Below are 21,979 nucleotides of genomic sequence, written 5' to 3'. Positions count from 1 at the left end.
TTTTTTTTTTCTGTTTAGACAGAGTCACGCTGTGTTGCCCAGGCTGGAGTGCAGTGGCACAATCTCAGCTCACTGCAACCTCCACCTCCCGGGCTCAAGCGATTCTCCTGCCTCAGCCTCCCCAGTAGCTGAGATTACAGACACGTGCCACCACACCAGGCTAATTTTTGTATTTTTAGTAGAGACGAGGTTTTGCCTATGTTGACTCTGCTGGTTTCGAACTCTTGACCTCAAATGATCCACCCGCCTCGGCCTCCCAAAGTGCTGGGATTACAGGCGTAAGCCACTGCGCCTGGCTTACTTTTTTACATTGCTATATGCTATACGAGATTTAGTGAGTTCTATGACTCATACACAATCATAAATTTACCTCCTGAATGTTGAAAATGACCACTGTTCGCCATTTTTAGAAACATTAAATGACCTAGGTATGAGAGACACATTGAAAATATATTTCTCAGGACTGTAGAATAATGGCATTTTCAGTTTAATGATAAGAAACTACTTTAAAGGAAAGAGACAAATCCCTCAAGTCTTCTGGGTTTCAGCTTCTCTTTGAAATAAGATGAATATTGTTGTCTCTTTATCAAATAGTATTAAAATTGAAGAACTTGGTAAACATTGTTTAGCTATAAGTATTATTTATTCTTCCTATAATTTTTTAACATTTATATTTACCTATATTTAGATAGAAGTATTAATCATTTAGATACATATATAATTTACAAGCAGTTTCTTTCTCTTGAAGTCTATTAAAACAAAACAAGTTACCTTTAATGGCAGCTATCAGTTAATAAAGTAATTTGCCTAAGAATTACACATTTTATTAGCTTATCAAAATGATTTTCAGGTTAACAGAACAGCAAAAACTTTCCAAAAAGAAACTGAAGCCCCTCAAAATCAATATAATTAAATATTTAAAGGTGAATTTGTCTAACACCTAAGCGATTCAGAATCCAGAACTGTCTACTTGTGACACACAAATGTTTTTGGCCATATATTGAGCAAGTTTTTAAAATTACTACTGAAGTGTGAGAATTAATCTTGAATTTTCCTCTTTCATTTGACTTATCATAAAACATTAGCTATTTGAACACAGTTTATTGTATTTGATATTAAAATCCCAAGTTCATAAAGGATCAAATTTCCATTTATCCATTAAGATCACCAGAGCACATATCTACATCTTTCTGTTTGTACTTTTCTCATTTTATTATTTTCTTGAAAGAAGAGAGACAAAGGTGCTGTCCTATAAAGCTGTAACTGAATAGCTTCATCAGAACACTGCAATGTTTACCTTAAATCCACAGATTTCATGGTTTATAAAAAGAATTGTATTCTTTTCCACCTACTTAAAGAAAGATCTCTCCACCCAGATGACTGGGATGAGGGCCAATCCCTCAAGCTCCATTAATTCTAAACTGAGCTTATTACTGTTCCTGTTTCACCTGCTCATGTCCTTCCTATGCTCCGTTTCTGTTAATGGTACTACAGTAGCATCCTCTTAGTTACCTGAAACAAGAAATCTTTGGAGCATTATTTGTTAATCCTCTTGCTTTTCTTCCACATCCTGTTGCACTCTTGACCATTCTTCCACTGAAGTCTTTTATTCCATCCATTTCCTCCATCACATTCTCACACTAGCTCAGGACCTCACCATCTCTTGCTTGAACCATTAACCCAATTCCTTCTCCATTTCACTCTACTTATATATGCCAAATGAAACTTTCCTGAAAGAATTAAGGAAGGCACCACTCATGTGATTCCCTTGCTGGGAAATCTTCAACATCATTCAAATGCCTGACAAATAACATCCAACTTATCGAAGGACTCCAATTATCTGGTTCCAATCTACTCTTCGAGCTCCATTTCTCACTATTTTCCCCATTGACAGTATGAATGGATATCTCCTTTAACCTAGCCAATCCGAACTTCTCATTGTTCCCATTAAATATTCCAGTTTCTTAACTCTGAGTCTTCATTCACATCCACATAGTTCTCTCTACATGAAATGCCATTTCTCTGCATCTTTGCATGTTTAAACTCCATGCATTCCTTAATGTGTAAGTCAAATGCCAACTCCCTGGTAACTTTGTTTGACCACTCCTCTCCACACCCCACCATTGTCCCATTAGAAGTATGCACAGTAATTAACATCTCATCTCTCTTATTGTATGTGTCATTTTCTACCCTGTGTGTTTGTTTTATACGTGTTTTATCTCCTATACTAGAAAATAAGGCAGCACCTATTAAGTGCTTACCTTGGCCAAGCACTAGCTAAGCACTTTACATAAATATACATGACCTCATTTAATCTTTGCAACAACCGTTTTGCAGTTGAGGAAAATGGGCTAAAGAGAGGCTAAATAACTCACCTAAGACCACACACTTCTTGAATGGTATGTGGAATGTATCTCCAAATCTGAAGTCCATAAGACAATACTTGCACATATTATAATTTCAATAAAAATATATTAAATGAAAAAGCCCTACAAAATCTTACACTGGAAAATATCAAAGGAATATTCAGGTATTTATTTATTTATTTATTTATTTATTTATTTATTTATTTGAGACAGAGTCTCTGTCATCCAGGCTGGAATGCAGTGGTGCAATCTCAGCTCACTGCAACCTCCACCTCCCAGGTTCAAGCAATTTTCCTGCCTCAACCTCCCAAGCAGCAGGGACTACAGGCGCCCACCACCATGCCTGGCTAATTTTTGTATTTTCAGTAGAAGTGGGGTTTTACCCTGTTGGCCAGGCTGGTCTCGAACTCCTGACCTTAAATGATCCACCCACTCGGCCTCCCAAAGTGCTGGGATTGCAGGCGTGAGCCACCATGCCCGACCCTGGAGAATTAATTTTTAAAACCATAATAGTTAATGCTTATTTGATATGTATTAAGCATAGGCAAATTTCTAAGAACCTGATTACCTCACTTCAGGTTAGGTAATCAGAATGGAACAGAATAGAATACCCAGAAACAAATCCACGCACCTACGGTGAACTCATTTTCAACAAAAGTGCCAAGAACATACACTAGAAAAAAGACAATCACTTCAACAAACGGTGTTGGGAAAAGCGGATATCCCTATGCAGAATAATGAAACCTAAATCCCTCTCGCCGTATACAAAAATGAAATCAAAATGCATTGAAGGCTTACATCTAAAACCTCAAACTACGAAACTACTATAAGAAAACATTGGGGTAACTCTCCAGGACATTGGACTGGGCAAAAATTTCCTGAGAATTAGCCCACGAACAGGCAGCAAAAAGCAACAATGAACAAATGAGATAGCAAAATGTTAAAAAGCTTCTGTACCACAAAGGATACATTCAACAAAGTGAAGAGACAACCCACAGCACAGGAGAAAATATTTGTAAACTACCCACCTGACAAGAGATGAATAACAAGGAGTTCAGACAACTCTATAGGAAAAAAAAAAAAAATCTAATAATCTGATTTAAAATGGGCAAAAGATTTGAATGGACACTTCTCAAAAAAAGACATACAAATGGCTAACAGGCATATGAAAAGGTGCTTAACACCACTGATCATCAGATAAAGGCAAACCTAAACTACAATGAGATATCATCTTACCCCAGTTAAAATGACTTTCATGTGAAGGACGGGCAATAACAAGTTCCAGCAAGGATTTGGAGTAAAGGGAACCCTCATACTCTTGGTGGGAATGTACATTAGTACAACCACTATGGTGAGCTGTTTGGAGTTTCCTCAAAAAACTAAAAATTGAGCTAGCACATGATCCAGCCATCCCATGGCTGGCTATGTATCCAAAGGAAAGGAAATCAGTATATCAAAGAGATATCTACACCCCCATGTTTGTGGCAGCACTTTTCACAATAGCCAAGATTCAGAAGCAACCTAAGTGTCCATCCACAGATAAATAAACAAAGAATATGTGGTACATATACACAATGAAGTACTATTCAGCCAAAAAAAAGAATGAGATCCTATCATTTGCAACAACACGGATGAAACTGGAGGTCATTATGTTAAGTAAAATAAGCCAGGCACAGAAAGACAAACATCGCATATTCTCGCTTAGGTGTGCAATCTGAAAATCAAAACAATTGACCTCATGGAGATAAAGAGTAGAAGGATGGTTACCAGAGGCTGGAAAGGGTAGTGAGGGTTGGCAGGATGTAGGGATGGTTAATGGGTACAAAAAAATAGTTAGAAAGAATGAGTTAGACCTAGTATATGATAGCTCAATAGGGTGACTAGTCAATAATAATTTAATTGTACATTTAAAAATAACTAAAAGAGTATAATTGGACTGTTTGTAACGCAAAGGATAAATGCTTGAGGGGATGAATATCCCCATTTTCCATGATGTGATTATTATGCACTGCATGCTTGTATCAAAACATCTCGTGTATCCCATAAATATATATACTTACTATGTACCCGCAAAAATTAAAAATAAACAATGTTTTTTAAAAAAGAATTCTAAGAACCTGGACAGTAACTCATTTAATTCTCAGAGCTACACAATTCCTATTTTTAGAAGAGGATAACAGACATGCAAAGACACGACTGAAAAACCTTGCCCAGGTGCCCACAGCTAGCACAGATCCAGGGGAGAAATGTAGATGGGGGTGGTCTGGCACTGGAGCCCACCTGCTTAATCGTGGTGCCATGCTGCTTTCTCAACACTGGGCCTGCTTCCGTGCTCAAGGGTCTCAGTGAAGTCTGGCTCATCTGCTGGCATGGAACCTAAATTTAACTGAATTCTGAGATATATTAAAATTAATTCTTAAAACATCCTTTGATGCATCTGCCTAATGTGATCTGGGAGAACTCTGATTATTCATAATCATAATAGTTAATATAGTCATCAGAAGCTTTGTAGGAGAAAAGACTTTAAGAAGGGAAAACAAAACATGTGAATAGGAGAATTATCTTTAATTTCAGCCAGTAGAGGGAAATTGTCCTTCCCCTTGGTAACCATCCTATGCAACACCTATCAACAGCAACAACTCTCAAGGCAACAGAAGAAGTAGCTAGTACTGCCATTTATGCATGGATACACTGTACACTCACACATTGAGAAAGATTCCCATATGGGAAAAGAAAGAACATAAACAAAAGAAATATGCCAGTGTAGGAACAGAAATTGCCCTTAAATGACGGTTTCTCTTGACACAGAATGAAAGATAAGTATAATTCACCAAAGGAAAGAATGGGGAAATCAGGACAGCTTTCATTTGGCTATGATAACATATTAAGAACAATTTGACTCATACATTTTTCAGTCTTTGAAATGTTGACACTCAGCATTACCAGAAATGGCATTTCCCCCACTACTATCACTATTACACTACCAATATACACCAGTGTGAAGATGTAGCTGTTGATCAGTGTGGAATGTTAGATCTCCTAAGACATAAAAATGTTTACACCTTTTTATTGAAATTCTATTTCAATCTGCCCAACCCTTCTACAAATAGTATATTTATAAGCCAAGTATATCCAAAAAGTAGTTGTTTCAAAGTTTTTCATTCTATAAAATGTATATTTCAGGATAAGTCTTCATTTATGATTTCATTTTACGATACTACTTTTAATTTGTGTAGAATGTGTCTTTAAAGGACTACGTAGAGCAAAGAAAAACCATATAAATGTGGATTAATGAGACATTATGCAGGCACACTTGAAATGTAATTAAATAAGAATATTGTGAATAAAAGTTTGTTCTAAATTATCTCATTGACAGATGTATGTCACTTATGTCAATAGTCTTTAAATGGCAAGTCAGGTTTATATGCCTGCTACTTAGCATGTATGTGTAAATATATAAATAATATACATATATAAATATAAACTTACGTATAAAAACATATTTCCCTACAATCACTACCCCAGTGTCTTAGCTAGAATAAAAACAAAGTTAAAACAATGTTTAGGATGACTCAAATTCAGTTACAATGATACTTATTTCCTTGTGAAATGATACATATTTTCAACAAACCATTCATTTGTTGACTAATGAGAGAAACATTTTAGATAGATTCTTCAATTTTCCTTTCAAAAGCATTAGACTTTCCAAATCTTCCAAAAGAAAACTGTGTTTTAAAGATGTTTCTTTTTTTTTTTTAGCCCGAAACAATACAAAAGAGAATAATAATGTGTAGAATTTTTCTGGAAAGTGAAAACACCAGGTGAATTAACTTAGCTCTATGGCAATTTTCTCTTTCAGTTTTTATGGGCTTTTCTAAATCACTCACCCCAGAAACTAAACCTTGTTTTGGGCATCCCCATTCTCTTTCCCTTTAATTCAGTTATGTAAATGCACCATAAGTTTTCCTCTCAGATGAGATGCTAATTATGAGGGCAGTCTTGTTAATCAAAACTAAAGCAAATGAGTACTTGTGTATTTTACCATCATTCCAGTTTGCAAGGACAAAGGAACTCCTTTGTATTTAAGGTTGCATGAATGATCATGCAGCCTCTCAGTCTCTTAGCAAAGTTGCCTGCCGACATAGGTCATTTTACCTATGATGGTGGTAAGTTTATGGCATCAGTCCCACCTTACCTAATTGTTCACGTGAGCTGCTGAACACTTAGCTACCGGGTGACAATAATTTGGCTCCAATGAGTCTAAATTGGATATAAATTAGTTTTCCTGAGTATTTTTCATATTTTAAACTGCACACAGAAAGCTGATTTTATGAACACACTTTCTGCATTCTCTTTAGTAATTCTCAAACAACACGTGAAGTCTTCAAAGTGCTGTTTCTAAATTATTTTAAAATCATTCTTTATGTAAGAAAATGTGCTGAATCAGATACATATTATGTCACAAAAACAGAGATAAATTTTATTTGTATTGTCCATTACATTCTGAGTTTGCATATGCTGCTGACTTAAAAGTGCTGTGAGAAATTTGCAATGTTTATATTATTGATAAACATCATTTTGTCTGTATGGAGAGTCCTAGCTCTCAAAAGCCTTACCAAAGAGTAAATTTGGCTATCTATCATGTCTCTTACCATAGTACTCATTTAGCCAAGCTGTGTATATTTAGTTCTTCTAATATTTTCTCGTAAGTCAATCCCTTCGACTCACTAATCTTGCTACTTGTCTCTGATTGTTTCCATTTGGTTTACTAGTAAGGCAGAATCTTCTAAAACTTTCCCCTCTTCTTAATTTCATTCAAAGAATTATAAACTGCTTGAGGGCAAGGACCACATTTTCCTGAGTTAAAAATGAGTCACAGAAATAAGATGCTTGATTGGAGATAATCTTGAATCACCTTGCCGCCTTTTACTAGCTGACACTGTTTTAAATTATATTAATTAGGAACACTACATGTGTTGCTTCTTTCTTTCAGAAAACAGTAAATCACAGCTGATCACCTTCAGATCTTTGGACTACGGAGGGCCTATGTGTGTGCGTCCATGTTTGTGTATGTGTTTTTGTTCGTGTGTGTGTTGGGATTTCTTACTATTGTTGAATGACCTGTGATGAAATAACTCTCTTAAAGAAATTAAATTACATTTTCCCAGTGGGAATTAACATTGTACATGCATCATAACAAACAGCCCTCGTTTTCCTTGAGAAAATCATGTCAAAAAGATTTCTGAAATCACTTTCCAGTGAACACTCAGGACCTTTTTCCATCAAATTATGATAGCGTTAATTAACTTACATTCTTCTGAACCCCCTGTTTTGCATAAAGTTGAATCCAGAAGTTTAAATCTGGAAGTAGATATAAAACATAAGTAAATTATAAAATTAAATAATGTAAAACCCTTTACTAAAGATCATTTTTTAAAACATATGGAAAATAAATACTTTTGTATTCAGAGTGGTGAGAAACTCTGAGGGTTAGAAAGATAAAAAGTTGATCCAGGAGTTGGAATTTAAGGGAGGATTTACAAGGTTCGGACAGATGGAGAAAGGAATAAGAGTATTTAGGTACTGGGAAAATGGTTTGCACAGAAAAGTGGAGATGGGTTCAAGCAAAATAGAAGAAGGAAACACAAGTTATTCAACAGAACACTAAGAATACATCACAGCAGAACAAAACCAGTAAAATGTGAATACCGCATCCCAACAAACAATAACGAAAACATAGGCCAGATGATTAAAATAACATTTGGAGGATTCTCGGCTTCAACTTATATAAATAATTTCATGATTTTTCTAGCCTTCACAATCAAAACCTCCATCTTAGAAGCTATTAAAAATAACTTTACCAGTATTTCGGATTAGGATATGAGTAGCTTAGAAACGGCATCAAAAGCACAGAACTGTCCGAGCAAATTGTGAAAAACGAATTGGTTGAAAGTTAAAAAAAATTTTAGTGATGTAGGGGAAAATGACTCGACCAGAAAGGTTCCAATTCACAGTTTCTCTGCCTTTAGCTTTCTGTGTGGCAACTACTCTGTAATTGGTCTTTTTTTTTTTTTTTTTTTTTTTGAGACGGAGTCTCGCTCTGTCACCCAGGCTGGAGTGCAGTGGCCGGATCTCCGCTCACTGCAAGCTCCGCCACCCGGGTTTACACCATTCTCCTGCCTCAGCCTCCCGAGCAGCTGGGACTACAGGCGCCCGCCACCTCGCCCGGCTAGATTTTTTTGTATTTTTATCAGAGACGGGGTTTCACCGTGTTAGCCAGGATGGTCTCGATCTCCTGACCTCGTGATCCGCCCATCTCGGCCTCCCAAAGTGCTGGGATTACAGGCGTGAGCCACCGCGCCCAGCGGTTTTCTTTTATCTGTAAAATACTTACAATAACAAGTACCCTTACCATTTGTTATGATGACTAGGGGGAAAAAATGTATCTAAAGAGCACCTAGAAATAAATATGTGGTCTCTAATAGGTATCAATAATAGGTAACTATTACTATTATGTACTTTTCCACACTAAGGCCTATAATATGATTAAAAATGTTTTTATCATCCCTCCCCTCAACCCTAAAATGCTTGTCTTCCTTTTTCCATCTGTCAAAAACATGTGGGTCTTCCAAGCAGCCACATTTTACACATATTCGGTACATGCCTCCTGCCAATATTTTTTTCCCTGCAGGCCTTTTCAATTTTTATAAATGTTTTGAGATGCAACATATATAACAGATAAACTGACAATCCATATACCTTTCTGTTGTTGTTGTTGTTGTTGTTGTTGTTGTTGTTGCTGCTGCTGCTGCTGCTGCTGCTGAGACAGGGTATCTGTTGCCCAGGCCGGAATGCAGTGGTCCCATCATAGTTCACCGCAGCCTCAATCTCCTAGGCCCAAGCCATCCTCCTGCCTCAGTCTTCCAAGTCACTGGGACTACAGGTACTAATTTTTAAATTAATTTTGTAGAGACAGGGTCTTTCTGCGTTGCCCAGGCCAGTCTCAAACTCCTGGCCTTAAGCCATCCTCCCACCTTGGCTTCCCTAAGTGCTGGGATTATAGGCATGAGCCACTGCACCTGGCCCCCTATACCTTTCAGTAGATAATGTGAAACTCAAGAATCTCAAAACCTGAAGACTTAGAAGTAACCTGGTCCAGCCACTACCCGAAGTGTGAGTTTCTTCTCTAACGTCCCACCAAGTAATTAAATTAGCCTGTGTGGAATATGTCCAGGAAGCGCACTCTTTCTAATGGAAGCCAGCTCCAGTCTGAAGCAGTTACAATGGTTACAGTTACAGTTACTTTGACGGAGCCCACTATACCTGACTCCCTCTAAAAACTGCATAAGAAAGAAATCTAGGTACACTTATGTGCACAAGTCGTTCCCATTTGGGATCTACCTTGTCCCCTCTGGCCTCTCTTCTGGATCTTTCTCAAGCCCCCTCATCATTCTGGTGACTATCTCCTCAAATTCTTTAAAGCTATGACTTAAAGCTAGTTAAAAATAAGACTCCTAGAATGTAACAGAGTAGTTTCAGGCCCGCATCAGCAAAACAGCTCTTTTTCTAGATGTTCAACTTCTGTCGACGTGACCCAACGTCATTCTAGTTTCGGGCACAGCCTAAGCAATGTTACCAACACCACAATGTCAACACGTACTGAGTCCCTTAAAACCATTACACTCTTTCTGTCCCTTGTAATATGAGGAAATCACTTCTTCACCATCTCCGTGTGTGTAGACTTGACGTTCATCCCAGCAGCAATGACCTTCCATTCCCCCCAGCTGAGACGAATTTGCACCCTGATACTGCTAAACAACATACTGCTCATTTATTCCAGGCTGGTAGGCTCTTCAAATGTGCTCATTCTAGCAGCTCATGGGGAGAGTGAGTTATATATTATGGTCAGGGACACAGCCCTCTGGGCAAGACTCTAGAAGTTTTCACAATTACATCAATCCATGGAACCAGCATTCTGTGTCTCTAATGTTAAATAATTCTAAAGAATATTTAAACTTCTGATTTGCTAAAATGAAAATTTGATCAAAGAAGTTGATTAAAGCTTTTCATTGAACATCCCAGCTCCCTGCACCCCACTATATCTGTGAATTAGCCTTTGAAAACACTGTAGATTTCCAAATAATCTAGAATTAGAACCAATAGATTTATGTCTCATTTCATGTATCTGACAACAGAAGTTAAATTTAAAAGCTTAGGAAAATGTTTATTTATAATTTTAAGTTTTTCAAATTAAACTACATTATATTTTCTAAATATCATCAGTGCTTCTTTTATAAAATGCAAAAGGTAAATACCATAAGGGGACTGTATACAGGAGAGATTCGGTCGACAGGATATTTTATGAATGTTCATTGAAAAGTATGAGGGGCTGGATTTGCAAGGAGACAAAATTTTTCCCTACTATTCTTTGAATATATTAAATAGCACATTTCTTCATTTTAAAAATATGCAAGTTAAAATCCCCCTTAAGACTCCATTTAAGACAGAGCTATTCCAGAGGAACGAAAATTACCTCTGTTTAACCGACATTCAACTTTTGGAGATATTTCTCCCAAGAAAAGGCTGTGAATATTGAATTGTGGAGCTCGTTCAAAGAGGCTGTCATCACCACAGCTTCTGTCTGCTTTACTAGAGAGCCAGCTGCCAGAAGAGGAGTGAGTGCCTCTACCATCAGGTTCATAGTACCCAGTGTCCTCTTTCTTTTCCCCCCAAAGACAAAAACTTTCAATAGAATTTTACACTTTGGACAACATAAGGATTCAGTACATTCCAAACCCAAGGAACAGAAGATAAGCATAGAGTTCTCATCCCTCTTCCGTAGCAGGATTAGAGGACAGCTTTATTGCCCAATTGAAACACAGTAGAGGAAAACTATATGACTATTATTTCCCTGGAGCAAAATTAAAACATTTAGTTTTTCGTTTGTTAAACTGTCAAAAGATGTGGGCTTTTAAAAAGAGGAAAAAAAAATGCAGACAGTTGAATGAATCATCATGGATCTATTCAAGTGTGATTTAAAATGCTTGCTTTTACTTCAGATTTTTAAAAAACTCTTCAACCCTTTATACTATAGGCCATGTCCTATTATTTATTTGTTGCAATGAGTTGCCAGGTTCCCAGATACAATGCATGTCTGATCAACGTGTTACAAAAAGATCTACAAAGCAGGGTGTGGTAGCTCACCCCTGTAATTCCAGCACTTTGAGAGGCCAAGGCAGGAGGATTGCTTGAGGCCAGGATTCAAGACCAGCCTGGGCAACATAACAAGACCCTGTCTCTCCAAAAAAATAAATTATCTGGGTGTGGTGGTATGTGCCTGTAGTCCCAGCTACTTGAGGGGCTGAAGCCAGGGAGATTGCTCAAACCCAGGAGTTCAAGGTTACAGTGAACTATGATGGCACCACTGCACACTAGCCTGCGTGACAGAGTGAGATCCTGTCTCAAAAAAAAAAAAAAAAAATCTACAAAATATTACTCAATCTGCAGTAGTCAGATCTGACTAGAAATTTTCACATTTAATTTTGAAGATGTTCAATATCTAACCTTTTATTTTGTCCTAAGTAACAAGTGTAAGTATTTAAAAATCCTCCTGAAACCCCAACCCCACTCTTACCCAGACTCTTAAAACCATCCACTCCAAATAATCAAAGCTAGATTGTATTCTGAAGCACGAAGGTGATGTTAGGTGATTTCCATTAAGCAGCATTATCCTAAATCTAACACGGAATCCAAAAAGCATCGCAAGTTAATTTTAATCTCTTAGAGATTTCAAGGATTCTATATTTTAAAAATATTAGAATAGAAAGTTAAAGATGGGATGGAATGATATCCCAGAGAACTATATTTATTGTGTTAACGTACCATTTGTCTTCTGGGCAAGCAACTAAAGGTCATTTGTTCTTCATGGCAAGGGTTGAAAATAGTTTGCATTGGAGGTCTAACTTAGAGGACCAATGTGAAACCCCTTAGGCCTAAAGTGACCTTTTTATGCCAACACACATGTCCAAATCTCTTAAAGAGGCGAGCAGTGATGTTTGCACTCAGATTTTCAGTTACTTCAACTCCCTTTTCCTAACTGACTCTGATGGAGAAATTGGAATCATTTCCTTCATGTAGATCTCAGTATACTTGTTCAACTATCATAGCCAGGTATCACAGTCAAATATTGGACTGAAGAGGGGCCAAGTTTTCAAGCCTACATTTGCCAAATGAGAGGGAGAGTGTGGGAGAGAGAGGCACGTGGTGAAATCTGTTTGGGGGTGGGAAGTTGCTTCCTTTCCCTGGGGGTCTAAGTGGGCTTGTGGGAGACTGTTCAGTTATCCCACAACTGTGCCTGGAAGAAACCTAAGGCCTAGAGAGAGCATGCCTTCTTCAGAAGAGTAAGGATCTGAAGAAAGAGGAATAAAGAGAGAAGGTGATAAGGCCTACAATTAAGGTTGATGGCGATTTCACTTGACAAAAATCTTCATGCTTCCAAATAGCCAGGAACTTTAGGAATTCTTGCCTCTAGATCACTTAATAAAAAGAATTGTCGAGCAGTGGAAAAGTTGCCATCTTCAGTTACATCTATCCCCTTAACATTTACCCGTTTTTCAGGTGGCAAGTTGGCCATATTCCTGCCATCCTAAGGCAGGGCAGCCGCACACCACTTACCAGCAAACAAGACTCTGATGGCTACAAAGGGGTGTATGCTTTAACTTTCTCTTCCACATCAGCTGGGACTGACTTTTCTCTCAGGCTTTGCTAACTACACATCGGGATTCCTGCCTAAGAAACGTAGTCCATAACTGCACCCAAAACATTTTCTAACTTTTAATGTGATGTTTAAAGACACCTAGTTTCAAGTTAACTCAGTACTGCCCACAGAGACAGAAGGCAAAATCAGCGCAGAAGCCCTCACAGCAAACCTCTCTTGGGTTCACAAGTCTTACTGCAGTGGATGGCAGTCTTCATACATTCAGCGCACTGCTTTGCCACATTTGGGTGACAAAACAATGACACAGAACAGATGCTGCAAGGAAGACAGGAGAGACCATTTGTTCTATAACTCAGCTTTCTTCGGGTTACGTAGTCTGTCATTATGTAGAGCAAGAAAAGTACCCATGGCACCTAGAACAGATTCAGATTTTAGTTTAAACTTGTACAGAGTTCTTAATCAAAGAAAAGAATTGTGTCTTGGAATTTTGCCTTGTGATTTCCCAAGATTGTTCTCAAGATGGGCATTGAACAGTCAGGAGTAAAAAAGGAAATAGATGGCTTTTATAGTACTTTCCATATCATTTTCCTTCTATTTACAATAAAGTAAATGAGGCTGTTACTTCTTTACAAAGCATTTTCTTTAAAGATGACCATTACTACCATGCAAGCACATTTGGAAACAGGTATGAAACCAGTGTGCCCAACTGTGGCTGAAACCCAAACAGCAATTTTTTTCCACTGACACAGGAAAATTCAGGCAAAAAAAAAAAAAAAATGGTTACATGGGCAGCTCACAGTTTCTTTTGGAACGCTTTCATGGAAATTCAGGCTGTATTTGATACACACACCATATTTTTTTAATGGTGTTGTGTGGGTGGGTTGGAGGCACATGAAGAGCTCCAAAATCCATATAAATATCCAAAACCAGAATGGAGAAACTCTCTCATTTCCTTTTTATTGTCTATTGCTCATTTGCTAACGGTTACTTGAAGCATGATACTCTAATATTCCTTTTATGCCTCTTTTAACTTAAACAATATAGCACCAAGCCTCTAAAACACATGGCTAAAAAATGATATCACTCCCTCAAAAAGATTTTTAAAATAACAAAATAGCAAAAGAGCTGCCACATTCCAAATAAGAGGTGAGGCAGGCTTACCCCCATTCGTTTCATCCCAAAGCCAACCAACATAGACAAACCAACCGACCAACAAAAACCCAGTATCTCTTTCTTTCTTCCCTGCCTTCTTTCCTTCTGTCTTCATGCCAGGGTGGCTGCCTGGGTGGTAGCCATTCATGCTGGCTTGTGTGTGCTTGGAGTGAAGGGCCTAGTTAATGGGAAAATTACAGATGACTTTGTATGGTGGGTTCTGTGATTTACACTTGCGGTAAAACCCAAGGCAACTGATCTGTAACTCTGACTTGAATTGAGCCCTTACATGGAAATTTTTCCTGCTTGTGGCAGTACCTAAAACCAGCTTTCTGGGAAGGGCTCAAGATCCTACTCTTCCTAGAGCAGCCTTTGCCAGGGTATTTTAACCTCTTTTACTATACCAATCATGATAGTCCTGAACGTCCCTCTCACACCTGTTACCAAAGCAATGTTCACTAGAGTCACTTGCTAGTGTTTGGTCAAAAAAAAAAAAAAAAAAAAATTCTCAACTTATGCAAAATGATAAATCATGGATTTTGAATGTTAGAAATAATATTTGAACCAAATTTTTAAAGTAAAAATGCAAAAAAGTCCTTTGAAGCACAGAGGTAACTAAAGCACATTAAATGGACCAATACAGCAAAGCATAAACAAGAACAAGGAGATAAAGAAATAATGAGGGGGGAAAGGAGTGAATATAACAAGACCTGATAAACACTGGGTTCACATTTGAAATCCAAGACCATCTACTGCATTTAACCAGTGCACCAAAAGTATGTATGTAGAGGAACTCAGTCTATCTTTCTTAGACTGTTCTTCCTCATGGCAAAGGAAAACACTTTGTCTGTTACTGTTGTAGGGACACACTGTTCCACACTCCAAGCAGAGTTTTTCCTTTGTTTTTGTTTTTGTTTTTTTTAAAGGTGAACTATGAGCCAGCAGGTTGCCACATGTTCAGAACGCATTTGTTGAATTCGGAACCCAAGATCTTCACTCCATTTAATTGCTTTGAGACAATAAAGTATGAAAAACTGGTTAAAGCAAGAGCTACAAGCAGACACACATACATTCTCACCCACCTTTTGGTCCTAATAAAATCTTTAAGCTTGGGAACCTTACTCAAACTAATCAAAAGAGGAAGGAAGCACGGCCATCTGTCTCCCCTTCATATTCGCCTGTTAGCTCTGTACCTTTCAAACTGGTTAAAAAGGATTTCATAATCCAAAGTTCAAGGGTAGTACCAATGAAAGCTCAACAACTGAAATAGCTGTTGATTTTGGTAACTAAAAGTCAGGGAATAAAATGGCTTCTGATTGATCGTTTAGCCTCATTCCCCCAATTTAAAGGTCCCTGAAAAGTCTCACCTTCTTTGATGTGAAGCAAAAATCACTATTTTCTCCCAAGAGGAAATATTTTGCCTACATTAACATAAATTGCATACTATGATACCTCTATCTTGGGAAGTTCAGTAAAACACGACTATTGCAAAGAAGGGAGGGTAAGGTTCTAGACAATAAGGCACAATACCAATAATGATCCTGAAATGATGAAAAGCAATCATTTCATAGACTTCACTAAAGTTGCTTTGAAAAGTCAATGATTCAATCCCCTCAAGTATTAATAGAAACAGAGACTTGGGGTTTTAATAGACACTTGAGGCCATCTTGTCATTGGCAAGAGATGCTAAACAATGTTACCATGCCTGAATTACTTCTTAGAGTCTACAAGTGATACTTACGTATTTTGTTCTTGATACTTCTGATGAAAATTGGCCTTTTATGAAAGAATGGGCTGTGAAATAGTTTAGATTCATTGTTACATATAAGATCTCAGGTGTTAGGTTTAAGATGTGAAATTTTGAGTGTGTATTAAAAATTTTTAAGAAAAAAATAAATTCCAATAAGAAAATTCAAATATATATAAATGCCACTAAGCCTTTTGATGACTTCTTCAGTTTTTCTGCTCCAATAAACAAAATATTTTAATTGCCATGAGCACCCCTGATAATATAACCTGGTCTTCCCCAGCACTCAAGCCCTTTATCTGTTTTACAAGCTGGTTTACCAAAAGGGCAAGGTTTCCTGAAGGAATCTCATCTCTTGTTAAGAGTATTTTTTTTTTAATCAGACTTTGTGAGGCCTGCCTATCTTAAAGCTCCCAAGAAATGATATCCTTTTCATACTATGGAAGTTTATTTATGGGTGGAAGATCAAAAGTCTCTTACTAGTTTCTTTTACTGCGCAAATTTGAAATATCTGGTTAAAAATCAGTGTCAACAGTATTCAAAATTTTCAAAACTGTCAAGATCACTGAAAAGGAAAGTCTGAGAAACCTATGAGATATGATATTAAATGTAATGTGGTATCATGAATGGGATTCTGGAACAGAAAATAAAAAGATAAGTAAAAACTAAGGAAATTACAATAAAGTATGGACTTTAGTTAATACTAATGTATTAACAGTGGTTCATTAATCATAATGTAATTGATGTATTACACTAATGTAAAATGTTAATTAATAATAGAGAAAACTAGATATCAGGTAGGTAGGAATTCTTTGTACTGCAACTTTTCTGTAAATGTAAGACTCTCTGAAATAAAAGGTTTGCTTTGGCCGGGCACGGTGACTCACGCCTGTAATCCCAGCACTTTGGGAGGCTGAGGCACGTGGATCATGCGATCAGGAGATCCAGACCATCCTGGGTAACATGGTGAAACCTGTCTCTACTAAAAATACAAAAAAATTAGCTGGGCGTGGTGGTGGACACCTGTAGTCGCAGCTACTGGGGAGGCTGAGGCAGGAGAATAGCGTGAACCCTGGAGGCAGAGCTTGCAGTGAGCCAAGATCGCGCCACTGCACTCCAGCCTGGATGACAGAGCGAGACTCCATCTCAAAAAAAAAAAAAAAAAAAAAAAGGTTTGCTTTTAAAAAGTCAGTATAGTGTTTATAAAAAGTCAGTAAAAAGTCAGTGAAACACTGACTTTTTAAAAGCAGAAGTACTTGCATCAATTGATCACTTCCTCAATTATCGAATGTATTGGGTGATGGGAAATAACTGAAAAGTACACAGCTCTTTTGGAATAATGGTATCTATTAAGATTCTCTGCCCACAGTGAAAATAACCTCAGGATTTTCAGCCTTACAAAAGGAGGGAAAATGTCTGGGTCAATCACACTGATGTGTAGAACATATGCATAGGGTGTCTAGGTACGGAAGTAACTCCATACACTTCCGTTCCCCCTATGGCAGATAGCACCGGGCAGGGAATAAGAAAATATAAATAGCTCCTCTTGCACCTATAAAGAACATAAAGGCAAGATACTATGGGGCCTGATGGTTTACTGCTCCCTGATGATCAGTTGCCAGGGCAAGAAACTGGAAAATGTTTTCTAATGCAGGCCATCCAACAAAAAGGAGAGCAGATAATAATACCTTTGAAAATTTCAAAGTGCTTCCCATTTATTATCTCATTGTATCCTTACAACAACAGTATGAAACAATAGCATAGGTTATTATTATCACAGTTCATGGCAAAAACTAAGACATGGAAAGGTTACAAAACTTGGCTGAAGTCACACCAGAAGTGACTGAATTCCAATGAGCATTCAACTTTCACAACTTCAACCCCCACCTTCACTCTTCCCTGGAAGTAATGTGGCTTCCAGAAAATAATTTTGTGCTGATATAAATGTTGTATTTCAGAGTGCAAGGCATAACATTCTAAATATAAGTCTATGTGAGGCAGTTCCAAAGTGCCATGATTCCCCTTAAAAAGAACTACTAAATGAAATGAGAAGGGTATGGCAGCATTAAAGAAATTTGATTATTCTTTTCCTCACTATCAATGTAATGAACCCCCCCCCCCAAAAAAAAAAACAGCATTACAGAATTAACTACAAAATTGCTCACAGAATTCAACAAATTTGTCTCAAAATATAGACAACTGGAGTGCCAATTAGGGTTGCATCTGATTACTGCATGTTGTATCATCTTAGCCTTAAAAATGTAATTTTTTTCTCTGATAACATGATAGCATGGCAATTTGGAGTACTCATTGCTAATCTATCAACTATAACTACTTTTGTTATAAATTTTTTAACAGAAGACTTAAAATCCATCTTGTTTTCAATGAACCCATTGTCAAATTAAGGACATCCAGTTATAGCCTGATGTTTACTCAAGAAACAGTGAAATTTACTTCTTCAATTCGGCTACAACTACAGAACTATCAGAGTAATATGTCATTCAACCACTATCTATTGAGTATCTGTTATGGCCCCTGCAGCACAGTATGGACCAAGTATGAGTAATACATGGATCCAGTGTGTTGGAAGCTTAATCTAATCAAAGAGAGCCAATTTGAAGTAGGCTCAGAATCAGAGGACATGAAAGGGAAATGAGTAACTTTCTGGTTCTTATTCTTTTTCCTTTCAGCAATTAGAACTACAAATGAGACCAAAAGGTAGGTAAAGTATTAGAAGACTTATTCAGAAAAGATATTCACAAGATGGTCCTCAGGAACTCAATGTCAGAGAAGTCAACAATGTTCCATTAAGAAGTATCAACCAATAAAAAATCTGGATGTTGATTTCTTTTCCATTTGAGTGAGCACTTGAGAACAATGGTTTCTCTTAGGTCAGCCTCCAAAACAACAACATCAAACAGATAAGCACCATTTCTGGTTTAGGTTCAAGGGTCTGATTAAACAAAGTGTTTTAAGTTGTGAAGTGTATTTTATGACATACCAACATGTAAAATTGCACCACTTATGAATAACTACTTATTAACTAATGAAACAAGAGAAGGTGTATATTTGAGAATAAAAATCAAAAGAACCACAAGGATGGGGGAGGGCGTGGTACGCAAGGAATGCAGACCTCCATCTAGAGCTCAATTCTAAGAGACTCCTTTCCTAGCAGAGGCAAAGATGAGGTTGGGATTTTTGACTCTGGATAATTTCTTAGTGTTATAAATCACTCCAGGTTTCTAAACTATACTGAGAATAAATATGAAGTGATTCCATGACTTTATTTTATGACAATAAATTCAGTTGAATGTGCCACAGTGATCTAAACTGTTCAAGGCAGAACAACTCTGAAACAGTCTAATCTCATAGCCAAACAGAGCTGAAGAACAGTAGTCTCTATACTCCCTGATCCAAAAAGTGGGGGTTGAAGGGGTGGAATTCCAGAACCTTAGTAACTACAACTTCTGCTCATTTTCAAGCAACTCCTACACAAGTAAAAATACCTATAAAGAAGAGTAATGCCTAAACATCAAGAGGTTACTTAGAGTTTACTCAAACTTTTTGGAAAAGCCAAATTGGGCTACAAATCCCTGGAAACATAGTTTGCCTCTGCCCTTTTTGGCTTTCCCTCCATGAAAAGAACAATAATTAGAGAAAGTGTCATTGACTTAAAAATGTCATTTTTAGTTGAAAATTAAAAATCTTCCCCCAAATTCTTCCTTAGCATCCCCAGATTATTCAACTTCACTCTTACGTCTGAGGAAGTGAAAATTCCAGGTATTTTGACTGTCTGGCTCAGCTTACCCAAACTTCGCAATTTCCAGGTAACTTATGTAATGTTACTGGGAGTAGCAGAAGAGAAACAAAACAACTATACAAAAAAGCCTAGGGGGATTTTTCTGTTTGGCTGGTTAAAATGTTCAGAATTATTTAAGAGTTGGAAAAGAAACAATAAACCACACCCTCAATGGGCTCTAGTCTGAATTCCACCATTCGTTTACACCGTGTTTTCCAATCCAAGATTTCAGCGTATTAATGAGAATAAAAGAGCACCCAAAAAATGCATTGGTGTTGGCTAAGCTTGCCTGAAATCAAACTTCTAAAACATAACTTGGTTTAAGAACACAGCCTGAATTTATTACTTTACACCTTGCTCTTTGTGAATATACAAAGTTCTACTGGCTTCTTCCCAAGAACAAAAGCTCATCTCCCCACTATTTGTGGTTTCTACAAGCGCCACTAAGCATGGAATCTGTTACAACACAGAGCTGTCCTAGACTTTGCACAAGAGGAAGTTGTTAGAAAATGATCTCACTTATAACACAGTCCTCCAACAAAGACACTGAATGATGAGGCTACAAGGTATATTTATCAATGTACAAAATGATGAAAGTTATAGGTCACGGTACAATCTAAAGCTAGGCTATGGTTTCTCGTGTAATTTTACAGTTGAATCAATCATGAAGGAAAATTAATAAGGTGTATTTAGATTGTTACTGTTCACCAAATGGCTGCATCTCTGTCTCCAAAAATACTATTTGCTGAATAAATGGCTACAAGGGGGGAAAAAAGCAAAATTTTTGTTCGAGTATGTTTATTTTTTAAAAATTATATTCCTGAGTTTCACTTTATTAACTGTTAACAGAACTTTCCTAAGATGCCAGGCAGAGTGGCAAGGAGGTTAAGGATGAGTTTTAGAGCCAGACAGAATTTTAACAAAAGCCTTCTGACAGCAAGGTGTAGAGGGCCTTCATTCTAACGTTTTTTTAGAGTTTGCCATGTCAGGCATCATTCTCAGTGTTTCAAATGGATAATTTCAGTTAAAACTGAGAACAGAAAAAACAACAGATGCTAGCAAGGTTGTGAAGAAAAAGGAATTTTACACTGTTGGTGGGAGTGTAAATCAGTTCAACCATTGTGGAAGACAGTGTGGTGATTCCTCAAAGATGTAGAGGCAAAAATAGCACTTGACCCAGCAATCCCATTACTGAGTACACATCCAAAGGAATATAAATCATTCTCTTATAAAGATACATGCATGCGTAAGTTCATTGCAGCACTATTCACAACAGAAAAGACATGGAATCAACCCAAATGCCCATCAATGGTAGATTGGATTAAAAAAACATGGTACATACGCACCATGGCATACTATGCAGCCATAAAGAGAATGAGATCATATCTTTTGCAGGGACACGGATGAAGCTGGAAGCCATTATCTTCAGCAAACTAATGCAGGAACAGAAAACCAACACTGCGTGTTCCCACATCTAGATGGGAGCTGAATGATGAGGACACAAGGACACATGGGGGTGGGGAGGACAACATACACTGAGGCCTGTCTGAGCGTGCAGCATGGGGAGGGAGAGCATCAGGAAGAATAGGTAATGGATGCTGGGCTTAATACCTTGGTGATGGGATGATCTGTGCAGCAAACCACCATAGCACATTTACCTATGTAACAAACCTGAACATCCTGCACTTGTACCCCAGAACTTAAAATTTAAAGAAAAATTCAGGACAGATTAATAAGGTAAACAAAATTATTATCACCCTCTTACTGGTGTGGCAACGAAAGCTAAAAAAGATTAAATAACTTTCCAAAGAACTAGTAAATCAGTGATAGGGCTGAGATTCCAATCCAGATAATCTGGGTCCCAAATTCACCCACTAAGACCCTTTGCTGCACTGCCCCAGTGGTAGTAGACCTACATTCTTTCTACCTCTTTCTTTCTAAAAGATCATGAGGTTGGCCACCATTAAATAGGAGTGTTACAATCTTAGCTCTTTCTGCCTCAGTAAAACATTAATTCTAAATACTTATAACGATACATTTTCAGGATCCACTTACCTTTATTCATTCAGCTATTTGACAAATATATACTGACTGCCTCCTATCTGTGAATGACTCTAACACACAATTCCTACTAAAGAGAGTTTAGAATCCACTACTTTAAAAGGACTATACTTATGATTGTCATAAATGAATTGCAA

At 37.4% G+C, this 21,979-nt stretch overlaps 1 protein-coding gene across 15 annotated transcripts in view; it reads right to left on the bottom strand.

Moving 5' to 3' along the window:
- The window catches only part of LOC105492120 (SRY-box transcription factor 5), a 1,036,234-nt gene that overhangs the window by 950,071 nt on the left and 64,184 nt on the right, over positions 1 to 21,979 (bottom strand). The window contains exon 1 of one of the 15 annotated variants that reach the window (XM_071070596.1): positions 15,318 to 17,110. The exons of the other annotated variants lie outside the window; for them this stretch is intronic. The gene's annotated coding sequence lies outside the window, so the exon portion shown is untranslated. Of the gene's footprint in view, positions 1 to 15,317; positions 17,111 to 21,979 lie in introns of those variants that run through there. 15 annotated transcript variants of the gene reach the window in all.

Source organism: Macaca nemestrina, chromosome 10 (genome assembly GCF_043159975.1).
Source record: "Macaca nemestrina isolate mMacNem1 chromosome 10, mMacNem.hap1, whole genome shotgun sequence".
Lineage (NCBI taxonomy): Eukaryota > Metazoa > Chordata > Mammalia > Primates > Cercopithecidae > Macaca > Macaca nemestrina.
Note: the sequence above shows the minus strand (reverse complement) of the source record. Positions and strands in the feature narration are given on the sequence as shown.